Source organism: Pelodiscus sinensis, unplaced genomic scaffold (genome assembly GCF_049634645.1).
Source record: "Pelodiscus sinensis isolate JC-2024 unplaced genomic scaffold, ASM4963464v1 ctg61, whole genome shotgun sequence".
NCBI classification, from domain to species: Eukaryota; Metazoa; Chordata; order Testudines; family Trionychidae; genus Pelodiscus; species Pelodiscus sinensis.
The window spans coordinates 239,451-258,440 of NW_027465843.1; the positions used below are offsets into that span (position 1 = coordinate 239,451).

An 18,990-nucleotide genomic window follows, 5' to 3' on the forward strand; every position below is an offset into this window, starting at 1 on the left:
ACAGCGGGTATCCCTGTACACAAGGTATAATTAACCAGGGTAACTCATTGTCTATATCACAGAACCATAGAGCTGGAAGAGACCTCAGAAGGTCATCAAGTCCAGCCCCCTGCCCAAGGCAGGACCAATCCCAACTAAATCAACCCAGCCAGGGCTTTGTCAAGCAGAGACTTAAACACCTCTAGGGATGGAGATTCCACCCCCTTCCTAGGGAACCCATCCCAGTGCTTCCCCACCGACCTAGGAAAATAGTTTTTCCTAATATCCAACCTAGACCTCCCCCAGTGTAACTTGAGACCATTGCTTCTTCTTCTATTATCTGTCACCACTGAGAACAGCCTCTCTCCAGCCTCTGTGGAACCTCCCTTCAGGAAGTTGAAGGCTGCTCTCAAATCCCCCCTCACTCTTCGCTTCTGCAGACTAAACAAACCCAAATCCCTCAGCTTCTCCTCATAGGTCATGTGCTCCAGCCCCCTAATCGTTTTGGTTGCCCTCTGCTGGACCCTCTCCAATGCGTCCACATCCTTTTTGTAGTGGGGGGCCCGGAACTGGACACAATACTCCAGATGTGGCCTCACCAGAGCTGAATAAAAATCACTTCTCTAGATCAGCTGGCAATGCTCCTCCTAGTGCACCCTAATATGCCACTAGCCATCTTGGCTACAAGGGCACCCTGTTGACTCATATCCAGCATCTCATCCACTAGAACCCCCAGGTCCTTTTCTGCCCAACTGCTACTTAGCCAGTCAGTCCCCAGCCTGTAACAATGCTTGGGATTCTTCCATCTTAAGGGCAGGACTCTGCACTCGTCCTTGTTGAATCTCATCAGATTTCTTTAGGCCCAACCCTCCAATGTGTCTAGGTCACTCTGGATCCTATCCTTGCCCTGCAATGTATCTGCCTCTCCCCCTAGCTTAGTGTCATCCACAAACTTGCTGAGGGTGCAATCCATCCCCTCATCCAGGTCATTAATAAAGATGTTGAACAAATCCAGCCCTAGGACCGACCCTTGGGGCACTCCGGTAGAAACCGACCGCCAAACTGACATCAAGCCATTGATGACTACCCGTTGGGCCTGACAGTCTAGCCAGCTTTCTATCCGTCTTACAGTCCATTTATCCAATCCAGACTTACTTAACATGCCGGCAAGAATATGCTATCATCTAGCTCAGCAGGATTCAAAAAAAGATCAGAACTTTATATAGAATCACAGAACTGGAAGGAACCTTGAGAAGCATCAAGTTCAGTTCCCTGCCCTCATGGCAGTACCAAGCATCATCTAGACCATCCCTGACAGGTAATGGAGATTCCACAATCTCCCAAGGCAATTTATTCCAGCATTTTACTACCCTGGCAGGTAGGAAGTTATTCCTAGTGTCCAAACCTTCCTTGCTGCAATATAAGGCCACTGCTTCTTGACCTATCATCAGAAGTTAAGGAAAATCATTTTTCTCCCTCCTCCTTGTAACAACCTTTTAGGTACTTGAAAACTCTGTTCATATTCTCTCTCAGTCTTCTCTTTTTCAGACTGAACAAATCAATTTTTTTTTCAATCCTACCTCATAGCTCATGTTTTCTAGATCTTTAATCATTTTTGTTGCTCTTCTCTGGGCCTTCTCCAGTTTCTCCACATCTTTCCTGAAATGTGGTGCCCAGAACAGGACACAATTCTCCAACTGAGGCCTAATCAGCGCAGAGTAGAGCGGAAGAATGACTCCTCGTGTCTTGCTCACAATACTCCTGTTAATGCAGCCTAGATTCACGTTTGCTTTTTCTGCAACAGCATCACACTGTTGGCTCATGTTTAGCTTGTGGTCCCCTCTGATGCCTCGGTCCCTTTCTGCAGGACCCTTCCTAGACAACGAGAAGTCCTGTGGCACCTTACCAACCAACAGATTGATTTGGGCATAAACTTTGACCCACTTCATGTGACATAGGGAGCGGAAGTTACAAAGGAAGCATAAATACACTAGCACATGAAAAGAAGGGAGTTACCTTGTCAAGTGAAGGACCAGTGCTGATGGGGCCAATTCAGTCAGGGTGGATATGAGGGATTGTGAATACCAAGAGAGAGAAAACTACTTTTGTAGTGAGCCAACCATGCCCAGTCCCTATGCAGAACCAGATTAATAGTATCAAGTTTGCAAATGAATTGTAGTTTCTCTTTGAAGTCTTTTTTAAAGTTCTTCTGTTGAAGGATGGCCACTTTCAAATTGGTTCTGGAGTGGCCAGGGAGACGGAAGTGCTCTCCTACTGGCTTTTGTATGTTACCGTTCATGATGTTTGATTTGTGTCCATTAATTCTTGTGTGCAGAGACAGGCCAGTCTGGCCAACGTACCTGGCAAAGGGACCTTGCTGGCATGTGATAGCCTATATCGAATTAGTGGATGTGCAGGTGAATGAGCCCCTGATGGAGTAGCTGATGTGGTTGGGGCCTAGGATAGTGTCACCTGAGTAGATATGTGGGCAGAGTTGACAACAGCTTTTGTTGCAGGGATTGGTTCCTGGGCTAGTGTTTCTCTGGTGTGGTGTGTAGTGAGTAAGTATCTGCTGCAGGCTGGGGGCTGTCTGTAAGTGAGGACTGGCCTGCCTCCCAAGGCCTGTGAAAATGAGGGATCTTTTTCCAGGACAGGTCGTAGATCACTGATTATGCGCTGGGGGATTTTAGCTGGGGGCTAAAGGTGACAGCCAGTCACGTTCTGTTATTTTCCTTTTGGGCCTATCCTGCAGCAGGTGACTTCTGAGTATACACCTGGCTCTGTCAATCTGTTTCCGCACTTCCCGCACAGCTGGGTCTGGTGGTTTTAAGAATGCCTGATAAAGGTCTTGTAGGTGTTTGTCTCTATTTGCCACAGACCATTTCTCCAGTTCGTCCAGATCATCTGAATTATAATCCTGTCCTCCAGAGCACACCCCTCCCATTTTAGTATCATCCACAAGCTTTCTAAGCATACGCTCTGTGCCATTATCTAAGAGTTGAGGAAGACAGTAAACAGAACCAGTCCCCAAACTGATCCCTGTCCTGCTCTTCCAGCCTGACACTGAAACTTGGATAACTACGCTCTGGGAGTGGGTATCCAGCCTGTTACGCACCCACCCTATAGGATGTTGTTTATATTCATCCTTTGTAATCTGACTGAGAGTCCACTTTTTGTAGGACTCCTTTTTTGATTTTTAGATCATTCAAGATCTCCTGGTTAAGCCAGCGTGGTCTCTTGCCACACTTCCTGTCCTTCCTTCCAGCCTGCATGGATCAGAACACCCACAATTGCATTAGACAGGAGAATACACAGGCTACACGCATTCCTGCTTCAGGGCACAAGCAAACCTCTAACTGACTTGCTTAGAACCCAAGCTGGGGCTGCTCCATACATACGTGGATTCCAGTGTCTTCCTTTGAAGCATTTGCTACCGGCCAGTTAGAACCAGGAGACCTGACTAGAAGGACTCTCGCTCTGATCTAGCGTGCAGGTATACACACTACTGATTCATAGACTGACAGATTCCAAAGCCAGAAGGGACCATTACGATCAACTAGTTTGACTCCCCGTATAGCACAGGCCATAGAACTTCCCCAAAATAATTCCTAGATCAGAGCTCTTCTATAGAAGCTTTATACTGCAGAGCCGGCAGCGCGTGGAACTGCTAGGACTTTTAGTGATACATTGTTACATTTTTAAATGACTTTTTACATCCCTATTTACCACCTCTCCCCCCATTTCCGTGTCATCTGCAAACCTGACCAGTGATGATCTGAGGATTCCTTCCAAATCATTGATAAAAATGTCAAATAGTGTAGGGCCAAGAACTAGTCCCAGCAAAACCCTACAACAACACCCAGCCAAATGCTCATGACAATTTCCCGTTTACAATTACATTTTGTATCTATCAGTTAGCCTGTCTGAAATGCATTGAATGCACGCCGTGCTACATTTCTATCATTCTGGTATTGCAATATTATGTGGTACCAAGTCAAACGCCTTAGAGAAGTCTAAGTGTATTACATCAACACCATTACCTTTATCAACTAAACTTGTCATCTTATGAAAAAGGCATCAGGTTGATTTGACAAGATCTATTTTCTATAAATCCATGTTGATTTGCATTAATTACATTACCCTTCTTTAATTCTTTATTAATCAAGTTCTATGTCAGCTGCTCCATTATCTTGCCTAGAATTTATGTCAGGCTGACAGGCCTATAATTACCCTGGTCGTCCTGTTTTCCCTTGCTAAAAACTGTCACATCAGATTTCTTCCTCTATTCTGGAACTTCTCTAGAATAGAGCTCCAAGGTTTATTGAAAATTAATATTAACAGTCCAGGGAGTGTCTTGGACAACTCTTTTAAAATTCTTGAATGCAAATTATTTGGATCTGCTCATATAAAAATGTCTAATTTTAGTAACTGCTGAAAGGTCTCAGAGGGGAGCCATTTTAGTCTGTATCTGGAAAAACTTAAAAAACAAATAGCCTCTAAGGTGCTGCAGAACTAACTAACATGTCGATGGGCTCATGAGCTTTCGTGGGCACAGCCCACTTCTTCAGAGGGATGGAGTGAAGGGGCCCAGGGCAAGAGAGGGGATGGGGAGGGAAGGAGAAGGCAAAAAATCAGGCAAAAAATGTTGTCAGTTAGCCTGCCCGGGCTGAACGAGGCTACCAGAGTGGGCTGTACGTGCCCGGTGCTGGGCTTCTGATGCCATCAGGGTGTGGAATGCAAGGCCCATCCAGGCCAGGTCTTTGTTCAAACCTTGATTCCAGGTGTCAAACTTGTAAATGAAAGCGAGTTCTGCAGCTTCCCTCTCCAGCTGGTTTCTGAAATTTCTCTGCCAGGCTATGTCTACACTACAGGGTTTTTGTGCAAAAAAGGCCGTTTCAAGCGCAAAAACCCACGGAGCATCCACATCTCAAGTGCATTTGCACAAGAAAATGTACAGTAGAATGGCAGAACAGAGGGCTTTTGGGGGTGTAGGTATACCTCTTTCTACGAGGAATAATTCCTTTTTGCGCAAGAGTTCTTGCACAAAAAGGAGTGTGTGGACGCTCAACAGGGGTTTCTTGTGCAAAAAGAGCCTATCACAAAAAGCACAGGTGCTCGGATGGCCAGTCTGTGAATGGCAATCAGAGTTTTCTTGTGCGAGAGCGTCCATGCCGTGTGGACGCTCTCTTGCACAAGAGCGCATCGCTTTTGCAATGTGCTTTTGAGGTGTGGATGCACTTTTGCACAAGAAGTTTTTGTGGAAGACATCTTGCACAAAAACCCTGCAGTGTAGCTAAAGCCTAAGAGTACAGTCACTTTTAGATCCATCAGTGAGTGCCTGGGCAAGTTCCAATGTTCCCCAACAGGTTTCTCTGTGTTACCATTTCGAATATCTGATTTGCATCCATTAATCCCTTGTCGATCAGCTGCTGTTTAAAAGCCTCAGAAAATACCAATGGAATGGAAGAGTGTTCTCATCATAGGGTCTTGCCTCAGGGTCCCAGAGAGGTCCATGCTGTCTGCCATACCCTTCGATGCCTCCATGAGATCACTGGAGTCAGCGAGATGCCATAGGCTTTGCTGCCAACAGCATGCCAATGACACCCAACTCTGAGTCTCATGCTCTGCGGAGGACATCGGAATGCCTACATGAAATATGTTCTTGGATAAAGAGCAGCTGATGTGACAAATACAAGATCTGGGAAGTGTAAGGAGTTCCAAGGACTATACTAAAATGTCCTGGGAAATCTCTGGGGAATGGTTAATGCGAATCACATTACTCCCGTTATGCCTAATCCTAACCCTTTCGAAGCGACACTGACTACTGATTATCTGTCCCCAAAGTCTGGAGACCAAAGGCCTGAGCTACGCACAGGAACAGGGTGAACGGCCTGAGCTCTGGCTGCTGAGCCAAAAGCTGACTTGGTCTTGTAATCAAGGAAGCAAACTGAGGTTTCGGGTTCCAAAGAAACCTACCCGAGCCCTAGACAGCAACTGGGGGGGACCTCAGGTTAGCTTTTAGCATGAGTTGGGGAGTTTAACATGGTTTTGTCTCTAGACAAGGCTGTTGGCCCAAGAGTAAATACAGTTTCCTTTGTCTGAGCTGTTTGGTAACTGATATACACGTACAACGCTCGGGGAAAGAGTTAGCCATGGATACGGGACCCCAGTCAGGCTGGCTGGAAAATCATGAGGTGCAGAGAGACTGCAACTTGAACACACACCAGGCAGTTCTAGAGAACGTTGGAGACACTTCCTGGCACAGGTGCTGAAGGAACCGACCAGGGGCCATGTGCAGCTTGACCTGCTGCTCACAAACAGGGAGGCATTAGTAGGGGAAGTAGAGGTGGGTGACAACCTGGGAAGCAGTGATCACGAGATGGTAGATTTCAGGATCCTGACCAAAGGAAGAAAGGAGTACCACATGGGGAATTATTGGTTACATTGGAAAAGATAGGGATTAATATGTAAGTTGAGAGGTGGATAAGCAACTGGTTAAAGGGGAGACTACAGCGGATCATACTGAAAGGTGAACTGTCAGGTTGGAGGAAGGTTACTAGCGGAGTTCCTCAGGGATCAGTTTTGGGGCCAATTTTATTTAATCTTTTTATCGCTGACCTTGGCACCAAAAGTGGAAGTGTCCTGATAAAATTTGCAGATGACACAAAGTTGGGAGCTATTGCCAATTCAGAAAAGGATCGGGATATCATACAGGAAGATCTGGATGATCTTGTAAATTGGAGTGATAGCAATAGGATGAAATTTAATAGTGAGAAGTGTAAGGTTATGCATTTAGGGATTAATAACAAGAATTTTAGTTATAAGCTGGGGACACATCAGTTGGAAGTAACGGAGGAGGAGATGGACCTCAGAGTCCTGGTTGATTATAGGATGACTGAGCCGCCATTGTGACATGGCCGTGAAAAAGGCTAATACGATCTTGGGATGTATTAGGCGAGGTATTTCCAGTAGGGATAAGGAGGTGTTAGTGCCGTTATACAAGGCATTGGTGAGACCCCATTTGGAATACTGTGTGCAGTTCTGGTCTCCCATGTTTAAGAAGGATGAATTCAAACTGGAACAGGTACAAAGAAGGGCCACTAGGATGATCCGAGGAATGGAAAACCTGTCTTATGAAAGGAGACTCAAGGAGCTTGGCTTGTTTACTTTAACCAAAAGAAGGCTGAGGGGGGACATGATTGCACTTTTTAAATATATTAGAGGGATAAATACCAGGGAGGGAGAGGAATTATTTAAGCTTAATACCAGTGTGGACACAAGAACAAATGGATATAAGCTGGCTAGTAGAAAGTTTAGACTTGAGATTAGACGAAGGTTTCTAACCATTAGAGGAGTGAGGTTCTGGAACGGCCTTCCAAGGGAAGTAGGGGGGGCAAAAGATCTATCTGGTGTCAAGATTAAACTAGATGGGTTTATGAAGGGGATGGTTTGATGAGATAACATGATCTTGGTAACTAATTGGCCATTCATTATCAGTGGGAAATAGGTCAATGGAGGGATGATAGGAATTACTATAGAGAACTTTCTGGATGTCTGGCTGGTGAGTCTTGCCCACATGCTCAGGGTTTAGCTGATCGCCATATTTGGGGTCGGGAAGGAATTTTCCTCCAGGGTAGATTGGCAGAGACCATGGAGGTTTTTCGCCTTCCTCTGTTGCATGGGGCACAGATCACAGCTGGAGGATTCTCTGCATCTTGGGGTCTTCAAAGTATTTGAAGGCTTCAATATCTGAGATCTAGGTGAGAGGATTATTCTAGGAGGGGTGGGTGAGATTCTGTGGCCTGCACTGTGCAGGGGGTCAGACTAGATGATCAGAATGGTCCCTTCTGACCTTAGAGTCTATGAGGAAAGCAGCAAAATACACACCCTGGAAAAGCAGACTCTGACTCTCTCAGAGAACTGATGGCAGGATCCCCTGGGACGCTAACATGAAGGGGAAAGGAGTCCAGGAAAGCTGGCAGTATTTTAAAGAACGCCCAGGAATGAACCACCCTGATGCAGTAAGAAAAACAAATACCGCAGGCGACCAGCCTGGCTTAGCAGTGAAATCTTCGGCGAGCTTACACACAAAAAGGAAGCTTACAAGAAGCGGATGGATGACTGAGGAGGAGTATAAATATATTGCTTGAGCATGCACGGGTGTAATCAAGAAGGCCAAAGCACAATTAGAATTGCAGCTAGCAACAGATGTGATGGGGAACGAGAAAGGTTTCTATAGGCATTCTAGGAATAAGGGTGATCAGGGAGGGTGGGGCCCTTACTGGATGAGGAGGTAACCTAGTGACAGATGATGTGGGAAAAGCTGAAGCACTCAAGGCTTTTTTTGCTTCTGTCTTCACAGACAAAGGCAGCTCCCAGACTACTACACTGGGCAACGCCGTATGGGAATGAGGTGGGCAGCCCTCAGTGGAGAAAAAACAGGTGAAGAACTATTTAGAAAAGCTGGACATACACAAATCCATGGGCCCGGATTTAAGGCATCCAAGGATGGACTGTAAGGTGAATAGAAAACTGGCTAGGTTGTTGGGCCCAAAGGGTAGTGATCAACAGCTTGATGTCTGGTTGATCAGTCGGTTTCAAGCGGAGTGCCCCAAGGATCGGTTCTAGGGCCGGTTTTGTTCAACATCTTTATTAATGACCTGGATGAGGGGCTGGATTGCACCCTCAGCAAGTTTGCAGATGACACTAAGCTAGGGGGAGAGGCAGATACATTGGAGGGCAGGGACAGGGTCCAGCGTGACCTAGACACATTGGAGGATTGGGCCACAAGAAATCTGAGGAGGTTCAACAAGGACAAGTGCAGAGTCCTGCCCTTGGGACGGAAGAATCCCAAGCATTGGTACAGGCTGGGAACCGACTGGCTAAGTAGCAGTTTGGCAGAAAAGGACCTGGGGGTTACAGTGGATGAGAAGCTGGAGATGAGTCACCAGTGTGCCCTTGTAGCCAAGAAGGCTAATGGCATATTAGGTTGCATTAGGAGGAGCATTGCCAGCAGATCCAGAGAAGTGATTATTCCCCTTTAATTGGCTCTGGTGAGGCCACATCTGGAGTATTGTGTCCAGTTCTGGGCCCCCACTACAGAAAGGATGTGGATGCATTAGAAAGGGTCCAGTGGAGGGCAACCAAAATGCTGAGGGGGCTGGAGCACATGACCTGTGAGGAGAGGCTGAGGGGTTTGGGCTGGTTTAGTCTGCAGAAGAGAAGAGTGAAGGGGGATTTGAGAGCAGCAACTTTCTGAAGAGGGTTCCAAAGAGGATGGAGCGAGGCTGTTCTCAGTGGGGGCAGGTGGCAGAACAAGGAGCAATGGGCTCAAGTTACAGTGGGGGAGGTCTAGATTGGATATTAAGAAAAACTATTTTACTAGGCGGGTGGGAAGCGCTGGGCTGGGCTCCCTAGGGAGGGGGTGGAATCTCCATCCCTAGAGGTTTTTAAGTCCCTGCTTGACAGAGCCCTGGCTGGGCTGATTGAGTCGGGGTCGGTCCTGCTTTGGGCAGGGGGCTGGACTCGATGCCTCCTGAGGTCTTTGCCAAGCCTGGGAGTCTATGAAACCCCAGGTCTGAAAAGAGTGAGTCTGGGTCTCTGCCCCACAAGAGGTGACCACCAAGAAGCCCAAACTGTACCTGGATCCCCGCCAAGGAAGCCCATACGTGTAATCAAAGGCACAGCCCCCGAGCCGTGACAGAGGACCCAGGCTGAGTGCCAACAGAGTGACCCTGCTCAGCAGACCTGACCTGAACGCTTCGAAGAGCTTGTCATGGCTCCTTCCCCACTCTGGCATGATAAATGCAGAAGTGGGGGCCAGCAAGTGTACCCCAAAGCTTTATCTACCAGGCTTTGGTATAAAACTTCCCCCAAGATCTTAAAACCCCAGACCTTGGGAATAAAACTTCAGCTGCCACCACCCAAATGTTGCTAAAGAAACCAGGGGAAAGATCATTTGGGAAATCTCACCCCTAAAATAAAAATCAGGGCACACAATTAACCACTGCCAGGTTAATAAAAAGAAAGGAAAGAACTTTTATTATTACAACAATATTCCTGTTGCAACCATAATGACTAGATAGGGAGGTAACAAAATATACTCACGGAGAAACTCCATGGGCCTAGAACTTAGTTACAAAGAAAAGCCAAAACATCTTTTAAGCAGTGCCAGATCTCAGATCCCAGACCCAATCCATAAAACAGTAAAACCTAACGAAACTGCCTACACTTTACCCTACTTACAGAAAATGAAGAATGGTGTCTTGGAGAGAGAGGGAGACATGCTTGTCCCTCTCTGTAGCTGCAGAGAACTCTCCCAGAGAGACAAAAGGGGAAAGGAAAAAACCCAAATTCCTTTGTCCCAGTTTGAAAAGTCCCACCTACATTCCTATTGGTCACTCCACCTGGCTAGGTGTAGTTAACCCCTTAATCCCCAGGCTGCTGGCTAACCCTCATAATCATGACAGAGCTGACCACAGATCCCATTCGTCAAAGCGATGTGAAGATTTGGGGTCCTGTGCATGAGCAGGTAGCATCAGTGACTGAACACACCCTCTGGCACGGTCATGAGGGATGGCCAGCAGCCTGGCGACTAAGGGGCTACAGCAACTTCCACGCATGGCCCTACAGTACGCTAATATCTTTATGGCTGACCTAGAACAACGTTTCCTCAGCTCCCGTCCCCTTTTACCCCTTCTCTACTTACGCTACATCGATGACATCTTTATGATCTGGACCCATGGGCAAGAAACACTGGAGACATTCCACAGAGACTTTAACAGCCTCCACCCCTCTATCAGTCTCAGCCTGGACCATTCTACACGAGAGATCCACTTCCTGGACACCACAGTACAAATCAGCAATGGAAAATTAGACATCACCCTCTACAGGAAACCCACTGACTCATACAGTTACCTACATGCTTCCAGCTCCCATCCAGAACACACCACACGATCCATCATCTATAGCCAAGCCCTTCGATACAACCGCATCTGCTCTAATCCCACTGACAGAGACCAGAAACTTCAGGATCTCTACCAAGCATTTATAAACCTCAACTACCCACCTGGAGAAATAAAAAAGGAAATTGAAAGAGCCAGACGAATACCTAGAAACCTTCTACTTCAAGACAGACCCAAGAAAACCAACAATAGAACACCACTTGTCATCACCTACAACCCCCAACTTAAACCTGTCCAACACATTATCAATAAACTACAGCCTATACTGGAACAGGACACTAAACTCCAAGGCTGTGTCTAGACCAGCCAGTTTTTCCAGAAAATCAGCCGCTTTTCTGGAAAAACTTGCCAGCTCTCGACACTGGTCACTTGAATTTCCGCAAAAGTACTGACTTCCTACAGTAAGAAATCAGTGTTTTCTGCGGAAATACGATGCTGCTCCCGTTTGGGCAAAAGTCCCTTTTGCACAAAACTTTTGTGCAAAAGGGCCAGTGTAGACAGCTCAGATTTGTTTTCCGCAAAAAAGCCCCGATCGTGAAAATGGCAAATGGGGCTTTTTTGCAGAAAAGCGCATCTAGATTGGCCACGGATGCTTTTCCACAAAAAGAGAATACTCCCTTTGCACCGCCTCCCCACAGGTCAGAGCTAGGCTAGACCCTGAGCACAGACCCACGTACGCACAGAGAGGAACGAGACACCAGGGACAGAGAATACTCCCTTTGCACCGCCTCCCCACAGGTCAGAGCTAGGCTAGACCCTGAGCACAGACCCACGTACGCACGGAGAGGAACGAGACACCAGGGACAGAGAATACTCCCTTTACACCTCCCCACAGGTCAGAGCTAGGCTAGAGCCTGAGCACAGACCCACGTACGCACGGAGAGGAACGAGACACCAGGGACAGAGAATACTCCCTTTGCACCTCCCCACAGGTCAGAGCTAGGCTAGAGCCTGAGCACAGACCCACGTACGCACGGAGAGGAACGGGACACCACGGACAGAGAATACTCCCTTTGCACCGCCTCCCCACAGGTCAGAGCTGGGCTAGAACCTGAGCACAGACCCACGTACGCACGGAGAGGAACGAGACACCAGGGACAGAGAATACTCCCTTTGCACCTCCCCACAGGTCAGAGCTAGGCTAGAGCCTGAGCACAGACCCACGTACGCACGGAGAGGAACAGGACACCAAGGGACAGAGAATACTCCCTTTGCACCTCCCCACAGGTCAGAGCTAGGCTAGAGCCTGAGCACAGACCCACGTACGCACAGAGAGGAACGAGACACCACGGACAGAGAATACTCCCTTTGCACCTCCCCACAGGTCAGAGCTAGGCTAGAGCCTGAGCACAGACCCACGTACGCAAGGAGAGGAACGAGACACCAGGGACAGAGAATACTCCCTTTGCACCGCCTCCCCACAGGTCAGAGCTAGGCTAGAGCCTGAGCACAGACCCACGTACGCACGGAGAGGAACGGGACACCAAGGGACAGAGAATACTCCCTTTGCACCTCCCCACAGGTCAGAGCTAGGCTAGAGCCTGAGCACAGACCCACGTACGCACGGAGAGGAACGAGACACCAGGGACAGAGAATACTCCCTTTGCACCTCCCCACAGGTCAGAGCTAGGCTAGACCCTGAGCACAGACCCACGTACGCACGGAGAGGAACAGGACACCAAGGGACAGAGAATACTCCCTTTGCACCTCCCCACAGGTCAGAGCTAGGCTAGAGCCTGAGCACAGACCCACGTACGCACGGAGAGGAACGAGACACCAGGGACAGAGAATACTCCCTTTGCACCTCCCCACAGGTCAGAGCTAGGCTAGAGCCTGAGCACAGACCCACGTACGCACGGAGAGGAACGAGACACCAGGGACAGAGAATACTCCCTTTGCACCTCCCCACAGGTCAGAGCTAGGCTAGAGCCTGAGCACAGACCCACGTACGCACAGAGAGGAACGAGACACCACGGACAGAGAATACTCCCTTTGCACCTCCCCACAGGTCAGAGCTAGGCTAGAGCCTGAGCACAGACCCACGTACGCACGGAGAGGAACGGGACACCAGGGACAGAGAATACTCCCTTTGCACCGCCTCCCCACAGGTCAGAGCTAGGCTAGAGCCTGAGCACAGACCCACGTACGCAAGGAGAGGAACGAGACACCAGGGACAGAGAATACTCCCTTTGCACCGCCTCCCCACAGGTCAGAGCTAGGCTAGAGCCTGAGCACAGACCCACGTACGCACGGAGAGGAACGGGACACCAAGGGACAGAGAATACTCCCTTTGCACCTCCCCACAGGTCAGAGCTAGGCTAGAGCCTGAGCACAGACCCACGTACGCACGGAGAGGAACGAGACACCAGGGACAGAGAATACTCCCTTTGCACCTCCCCACAGGTCAGAGCTAGGCTAGACCCTGAGCACAGACCCACGTACGCACGGAGAGGAACGGGACACCAGGGACAGAGAATACTCCCTTTGCACCTCCCCACAGGTCAGAGCTAGGCTAGACCCTGAGCACAGACCCACGTACGCACGGAGAGGAACGAGACACCAGGGACAGAGAATACTCCCTTTGCACCTCCCCACAGGTCAGAGCTAGGCTAGACCCTGAGCACAGACCCACGTACGCACGGAGAGGAACGAGACACCACGGACAGAGAATACTCCCTTTGCACCTCCCCACAGGTCAGAGCTAGGCTAGACCCTGAGCACAGACCCACGTACGCACGGAGAGGAACGGGACACCAAGGGACAGAGAATACTCCCTTTGCACCTCCCCACAGGTCAGAGCTAGGCTAGACCCTGAGCACAGACCCACGTACGCACGGAGAGGAACGGGACACCAAGGGACAGAGAATACTCCCTTTGCACCGCCTCCCCACAGGTCAGAGCTAGGCTAGAGCCTGAGCACAGACCCACGTACGCACGGAGAGGAACGGGACACCAAGGGACAGAGAATACTCCCTTTGCACCTCCCCACAGGTCAGAGCTAGGCTAGAGCCTGAGCACAGACCCACGTACGCACGGAGAGGAACAGGACACCAAGGGACAGAGAATACTCCCTTTGCACCTCCCCACAGGTCAGAGCTAGGCTAGACCCTGAGCACAGACCCACGTACGCACGGAGAGGAACGGGACACCAGGGACAGAGAATACTCCCTTTGCACCTCCCCACAGGTCAGAGCTAGGCTAGAGCCTGAGCACAGACCCACGTACGCACGGAGAGGAACGGGACACCAAGGGACAGAGAATACTCCCTTTGCACCGCCTCCCCACAGGTCAGAGCTAGGCTAGAGCCTGAGCACAGACCCACGTACGCACGGAGAGGAACGGGACACCAGGGACAGAGAATACTCCCTTTGCACCTCCCCACAGGTCAGAGCTAGGCTAGACCCTGAGCACAGACCCACGTACGCACGGAGAGGAACGGGACACCACGGACAGAGAATACTCCCTTTGCACCTCCCCACAGGTCAGAGCTAGGCTAGAACCTGAGCACAGACCCACGTACGCATGGAGAGGAACGAGACACCAGGGACAGAGAATACTCCCTTTGCACCTCCCCACAGGTCAGAGCTAGGCTAGACCCTGAGCACAGACCCACGTACGCACGGAGAGGAACGGGACACCAGGGACAGAGAATACTCCCTTTGCACCGCCTCCCCACAGGTCAGAGCTAGGCTAGAACCTGAGCACAGATTCGCCATCAGTGGATCAGACCAAGGGTTCTAGCCCAGCACCCGTTCTCTGACAAATACCCAGCATCCAATGCTTTCTAGGCAGATGCATGAATGTGATGGGATGCCCACAAGGAGATCTCTTCCTACCCGTCGGGGGCGGCTCCCTTCCGCTCTGCAGCAGGACCATTGCCGTGATTTCTAACATCCTATCTCCCGTCCCAAGGACGCACTCCACAGCCCATCAATCTCTAGCCCTAGCTGGAGTGCCGCTAGACTTCTGGCCCCGCTGGCGCACTCTGGCCGTCTAGTCCAGAGAGGAACTGAGGTTTGTGCAAAAAGCATTTCCTTGGATGGGTTTTCTATCTGTCTCGTGTGGGTCTGAGGAGAGGGACTGCGATGCCGACAGATAGGGGCCCGCTCCTGGAAAGGTCCCTGCGTCTCACTGAGACACTGACAAATGCAGGGCTGCAGTCAGCTCAGCTCACCGTGGCGTTAGGACGGTTCCAACGGAGGCGAGAATTCTAGGGCCGTGTTTAGACATTACTGAATGTTTGTCAGTTGCTGCCTTTGTTACTCACTTCAATCTCTCTCACCAGGTGCTGGCTGGAACCCCTGCGCCTGTGCACATCGGCAGGCCGGAGAGCGATGGTCCTTAGTACGAGGAGCTGGTTTTCCACATGGTGTTATGCCCTTCCCAAGAGGAAAAGTCCATCAATACCAGATGGACTCTTGTGGCCAACTGCAGCTCGAATTTCCCAGCAACAAGCTGAGAAAAGACATTTGTTCTGCTCCCTTCCCCATGACTCTGAGCCATGCAAGCGGACTTTCCCAGTATCCGAATGTGCAGCTGAGAGCACCTGGTGGGAGGAGAAAACCTCAAACTAAAGCAACTTGCTTGGACTCTGGGGGGGCAAAGTGTTTTGACATAAGCAAGGGATCCCCAGATGCTTAGTCTGGGTTTGCCCTAAGGGACGTAAAGAACAGAAGCTTCTATTACCGTTCAAAACTTAAAACTGTAACTCATTTGCATATCTACGTACACCTGCTCCAAGCTGAAAAGAACTCTGGGTCCCTTTTCCTACTTAAGAAATCTGACTGGTTTTGATTACAGCACTTGCTCTGGCATGAGATCTAGGGCCAATGGGTAAGCGACTGGCCCAGGGAGACTGGGAGTAACTGGAATAGTCCCAAAGGCCGATGGCCGTATCTGTCACAAACGCATAGTCCCCTGGCTGGCAAGGGAGACCAGAGCGCCCACGGGGCTGTTATGGAGCCGGAGGCCAGTTACCTAAGGGGAGACTCAGACAGTTGGGGGTTTGTGCCCAGCTTGCCACCAGTCTGCCCTGGGGCTGGTGCTCACTGGAGGCCCCGCAGATGCTGCTACAAGGACAAAGCAGAGCAGCTGCTCTAGACTGCGGGTCCCACCCATTACTGGGTGTGCCTACCAATGGCCGGAAGCAGAGACATAATGGAGGAAGAAGTAGGAAGAGAGAGACCCAAGGCACTTGATGAACCCAGGTTCAGGCAGAGGGAGAAATGTGGAGTCAAGGTAGCTTCAAACAGAATCTCTGGCGTCAAGGCGTCTGTGTGGTGACAGGTGACACTTTATGACAAACGACTGGCGGCGCGAAGCAGCATTCATCAATCAACGCGCAAAAGGAAACCAGACACTCTTGAAAGTTCCCTCTCACAACAACCCTGAGCCCCAGCCCTGGCTTAGGCCAAGCACAGGACTTTCCAGACCACGTTCTCTAGCACTCGGACCCTAACCCTCGCCTTTCCAAGGCACACACAGTGCCCCTGAGAACCGCGAGGGGCACGAATGCAGGCAGAACCAGGCCCAGGGTGAGGTGGGGGGCAGGCAGGGAAGATCCGAGGTCACAGGGAAAGAAAAGGGGATGCCCAACAGCTTCTGCTGCCGAGGTAGGCTCCAGATCTGAAATTCCTGGGAGCCCGTGCCCAGGATCTGCGTGTGCACCAAGGTAAAGGCAGGGCAGGAATTCCCCATGAGGAGCAGCTCCCAGAAGTTGTGTGGAGGCCGCCAGGGACACAGTGAGCAGAGTGTGTGTGTGTGTGGGGGGGGGGGTCTCTGGCTGCACAGCCGGGCTCTGAAACAAGCAGGGGGCACAGCAAGAATCGGCTGCAGCCCCCGAACCCTCCCACCGCACTCACCCAAGGGGAGGCTGCCGCCCATGCAGACCCAGGCAGGGGCCGACCCGCCGGCTCTCCCGGCCCCGCACTCACCCAAGGGGAGGCTGCCCCCACGCAGACCCAGGCAGGGACCGACCCGCCGGCTCTCCCGGCCCCGCACTCACCCAAGGGGAGGCTGCCCCCGCGCAGACCCAGGCAGGGACCGACCCGCCGGCTCGCCCGGCCCCGCACTCACCCAAGGGGAGGCTGCCCCCACGCAGACCCAGGCAGGGACCGACCCGTCGGCTCGCCCGGCCCCGCACTCACCCGAGGGGAGGCTGCCCCCGCGCAGACCCAGGCAGGGACCGACCCGCCGGCTCTCCGGGCCCCGCACTCACCCAAGGGGAGGCTGCCCCCACGCAGACCCAGGCAGGGACCGACCCGCCGGCTCGCCCGGCCCCGCACTCACCCGAGGGGAGGCTGCCCCCACGCAGACCCAGGCAGGAACCGACCCGCCGGCTCTCCCGGGCCCCGCCCACGCAGACCCAGGCAGGGACCGACCCGCCGGCTCTCCCGGCCCCGCACTCACCCAAGGGGAGGCTGCCCCCACGCAGACCCAGGCAGGGACCGACCCGCCGGCTCGCCCGGCCCCGCACTCACCCGAGGAGAGGCTGCCCCCGCGCAGACACAGGCAGGGACCGACCCGCCGGCTCTCCGGGCCCCGCACTCACCCGAGGGGAGGCTGCCCCCGCGCAGACCCAGGCAGGGACCGACCCGCCGGCTCTCCCGGCCCCGCACTCACCCAAGGGGAGGCTGCCCCCACGCAGACCCAGGCAGGGACCGACCCGCCGGCTCGCCCGGCCCCGCACTCACCCGAGGGGAGGCTGCCCCCGCGCAGACACAGGCAGGGACCGACCCGCCGGCTCTCCGGGCCCCGCACTCACCCAAGGGGAGGCTGCCCCCGCGCAGACCCAGGCAGGGACCGACCCGCCGGCTCTCCGGGCCCCGCACTCACCCAAGGGGAGGCTGCCCCCGCGCAGACCCAGGCAGGGACCGACCCGCCGGCTCTCCCGGCCCCGCACTCACCCGAGGGGAGGCTGCCCCCACGCAGACCCAGGCAGGGACCGACCCGCCGGCTCTCCCGGCCCCGCACTCACCCAAGGGGAGGCTGCCCCCGCGCAGACCCAGGCAGGGACCGACCCGCCGGCTCTCCCGGCCCCGCACTCACCCGAGGGGAGGCTGCCCCCACGCAGACCCAGGGACCGACCCGCCGGCTCTCCGGGCCCCGCACTCACCCAAGGGGAGGCTGCCCCCACGCAGACCCAGGCAGGGACCGACCCGCCGGCTCGCCCGGCCCCGCACTCACCCGAGGGGAGGCTGCCCCCACGCAGACCCAGGCAGGGGCCGACCCGCCGGCTCGCCCGGCCCCGCACTCACCCAAGGGGAGGCTGCCCCCGCGCAGACCCAGGCAGGGACCGACCCGCCGGCTCTCCGGGCCCCGCACTCACCCAAGGGGAGGCTGCCCCCGCGCAGACCCAGGCAGGGACCTACCCGCCGGCTCTCCCGGCCCCGCACTCACCCGAGGGGAGGCTGCCCCCACGCAGACCCAGGGACCGACCCGCCGGCTCTCCGGGCCCCGCACTCACCCAAGGGGAGGCTGCCCCCACGCAGACCCAGGCAGGGACCGACCCGCCGGCTCGCCCGGCCCCGCACTCACCCGAGGGGAGGCTGCCCCCACGCAGACCCAGGCAGGGGCCGACCCGCCGGCTCTCCCGGCCCCGCACTCACCCGAGGAGAGGCTGCCCCCACGCAGACCCAGGCAGGGACCGACCCGCCGGCTCTCCGGGCCCCGCACTCACCCGAGGGGAGGCTGCCCCCACGCAGACCCAGGCAGGGACCGACCCGCCGGCTCTCCCGGCCCCGCACTCACCCGAGGGGAGGCTGCCCCCACGCAGACCCAGGCAGGGACCGACCCGCCGGCTCGCCCGGCCCCGCACTCACCCGAGGGGAGGCTGCCCCCACGCAGACCCAGGCAGGGACCGACCCGCCGGCTCTCCCGGCCCCGCACTCACCCAAGGGGAGGCTGCCCCCACGCAGACCCAGGCAGGGACCGACCCGCCGGCTCTCCCGGGCCCCGCACTCACCCAAGGGGAGGATGCCGCCCACGCAGACCCAGGCAGGGACCGACCCGCCGGCTCTCCGGGCCCCGCACTCACCCAAGGGGAGGC

General features: G+C 53.4%; 1 protein-coding gene across 8 annotated transcripts in view; it reads right to left on the reverse strand.

The window, feature by feature from the left end:
* SHANK3 (SH3 and multiple ankyrin repeat domains 3) overlaps positions 1 to 18,990 on the reverse strand; it is a 708,141-nt gene that overhangs the window by 235,748 nt on the left and 453,403 nt on the right. The window lies entirely within an intron of this gene.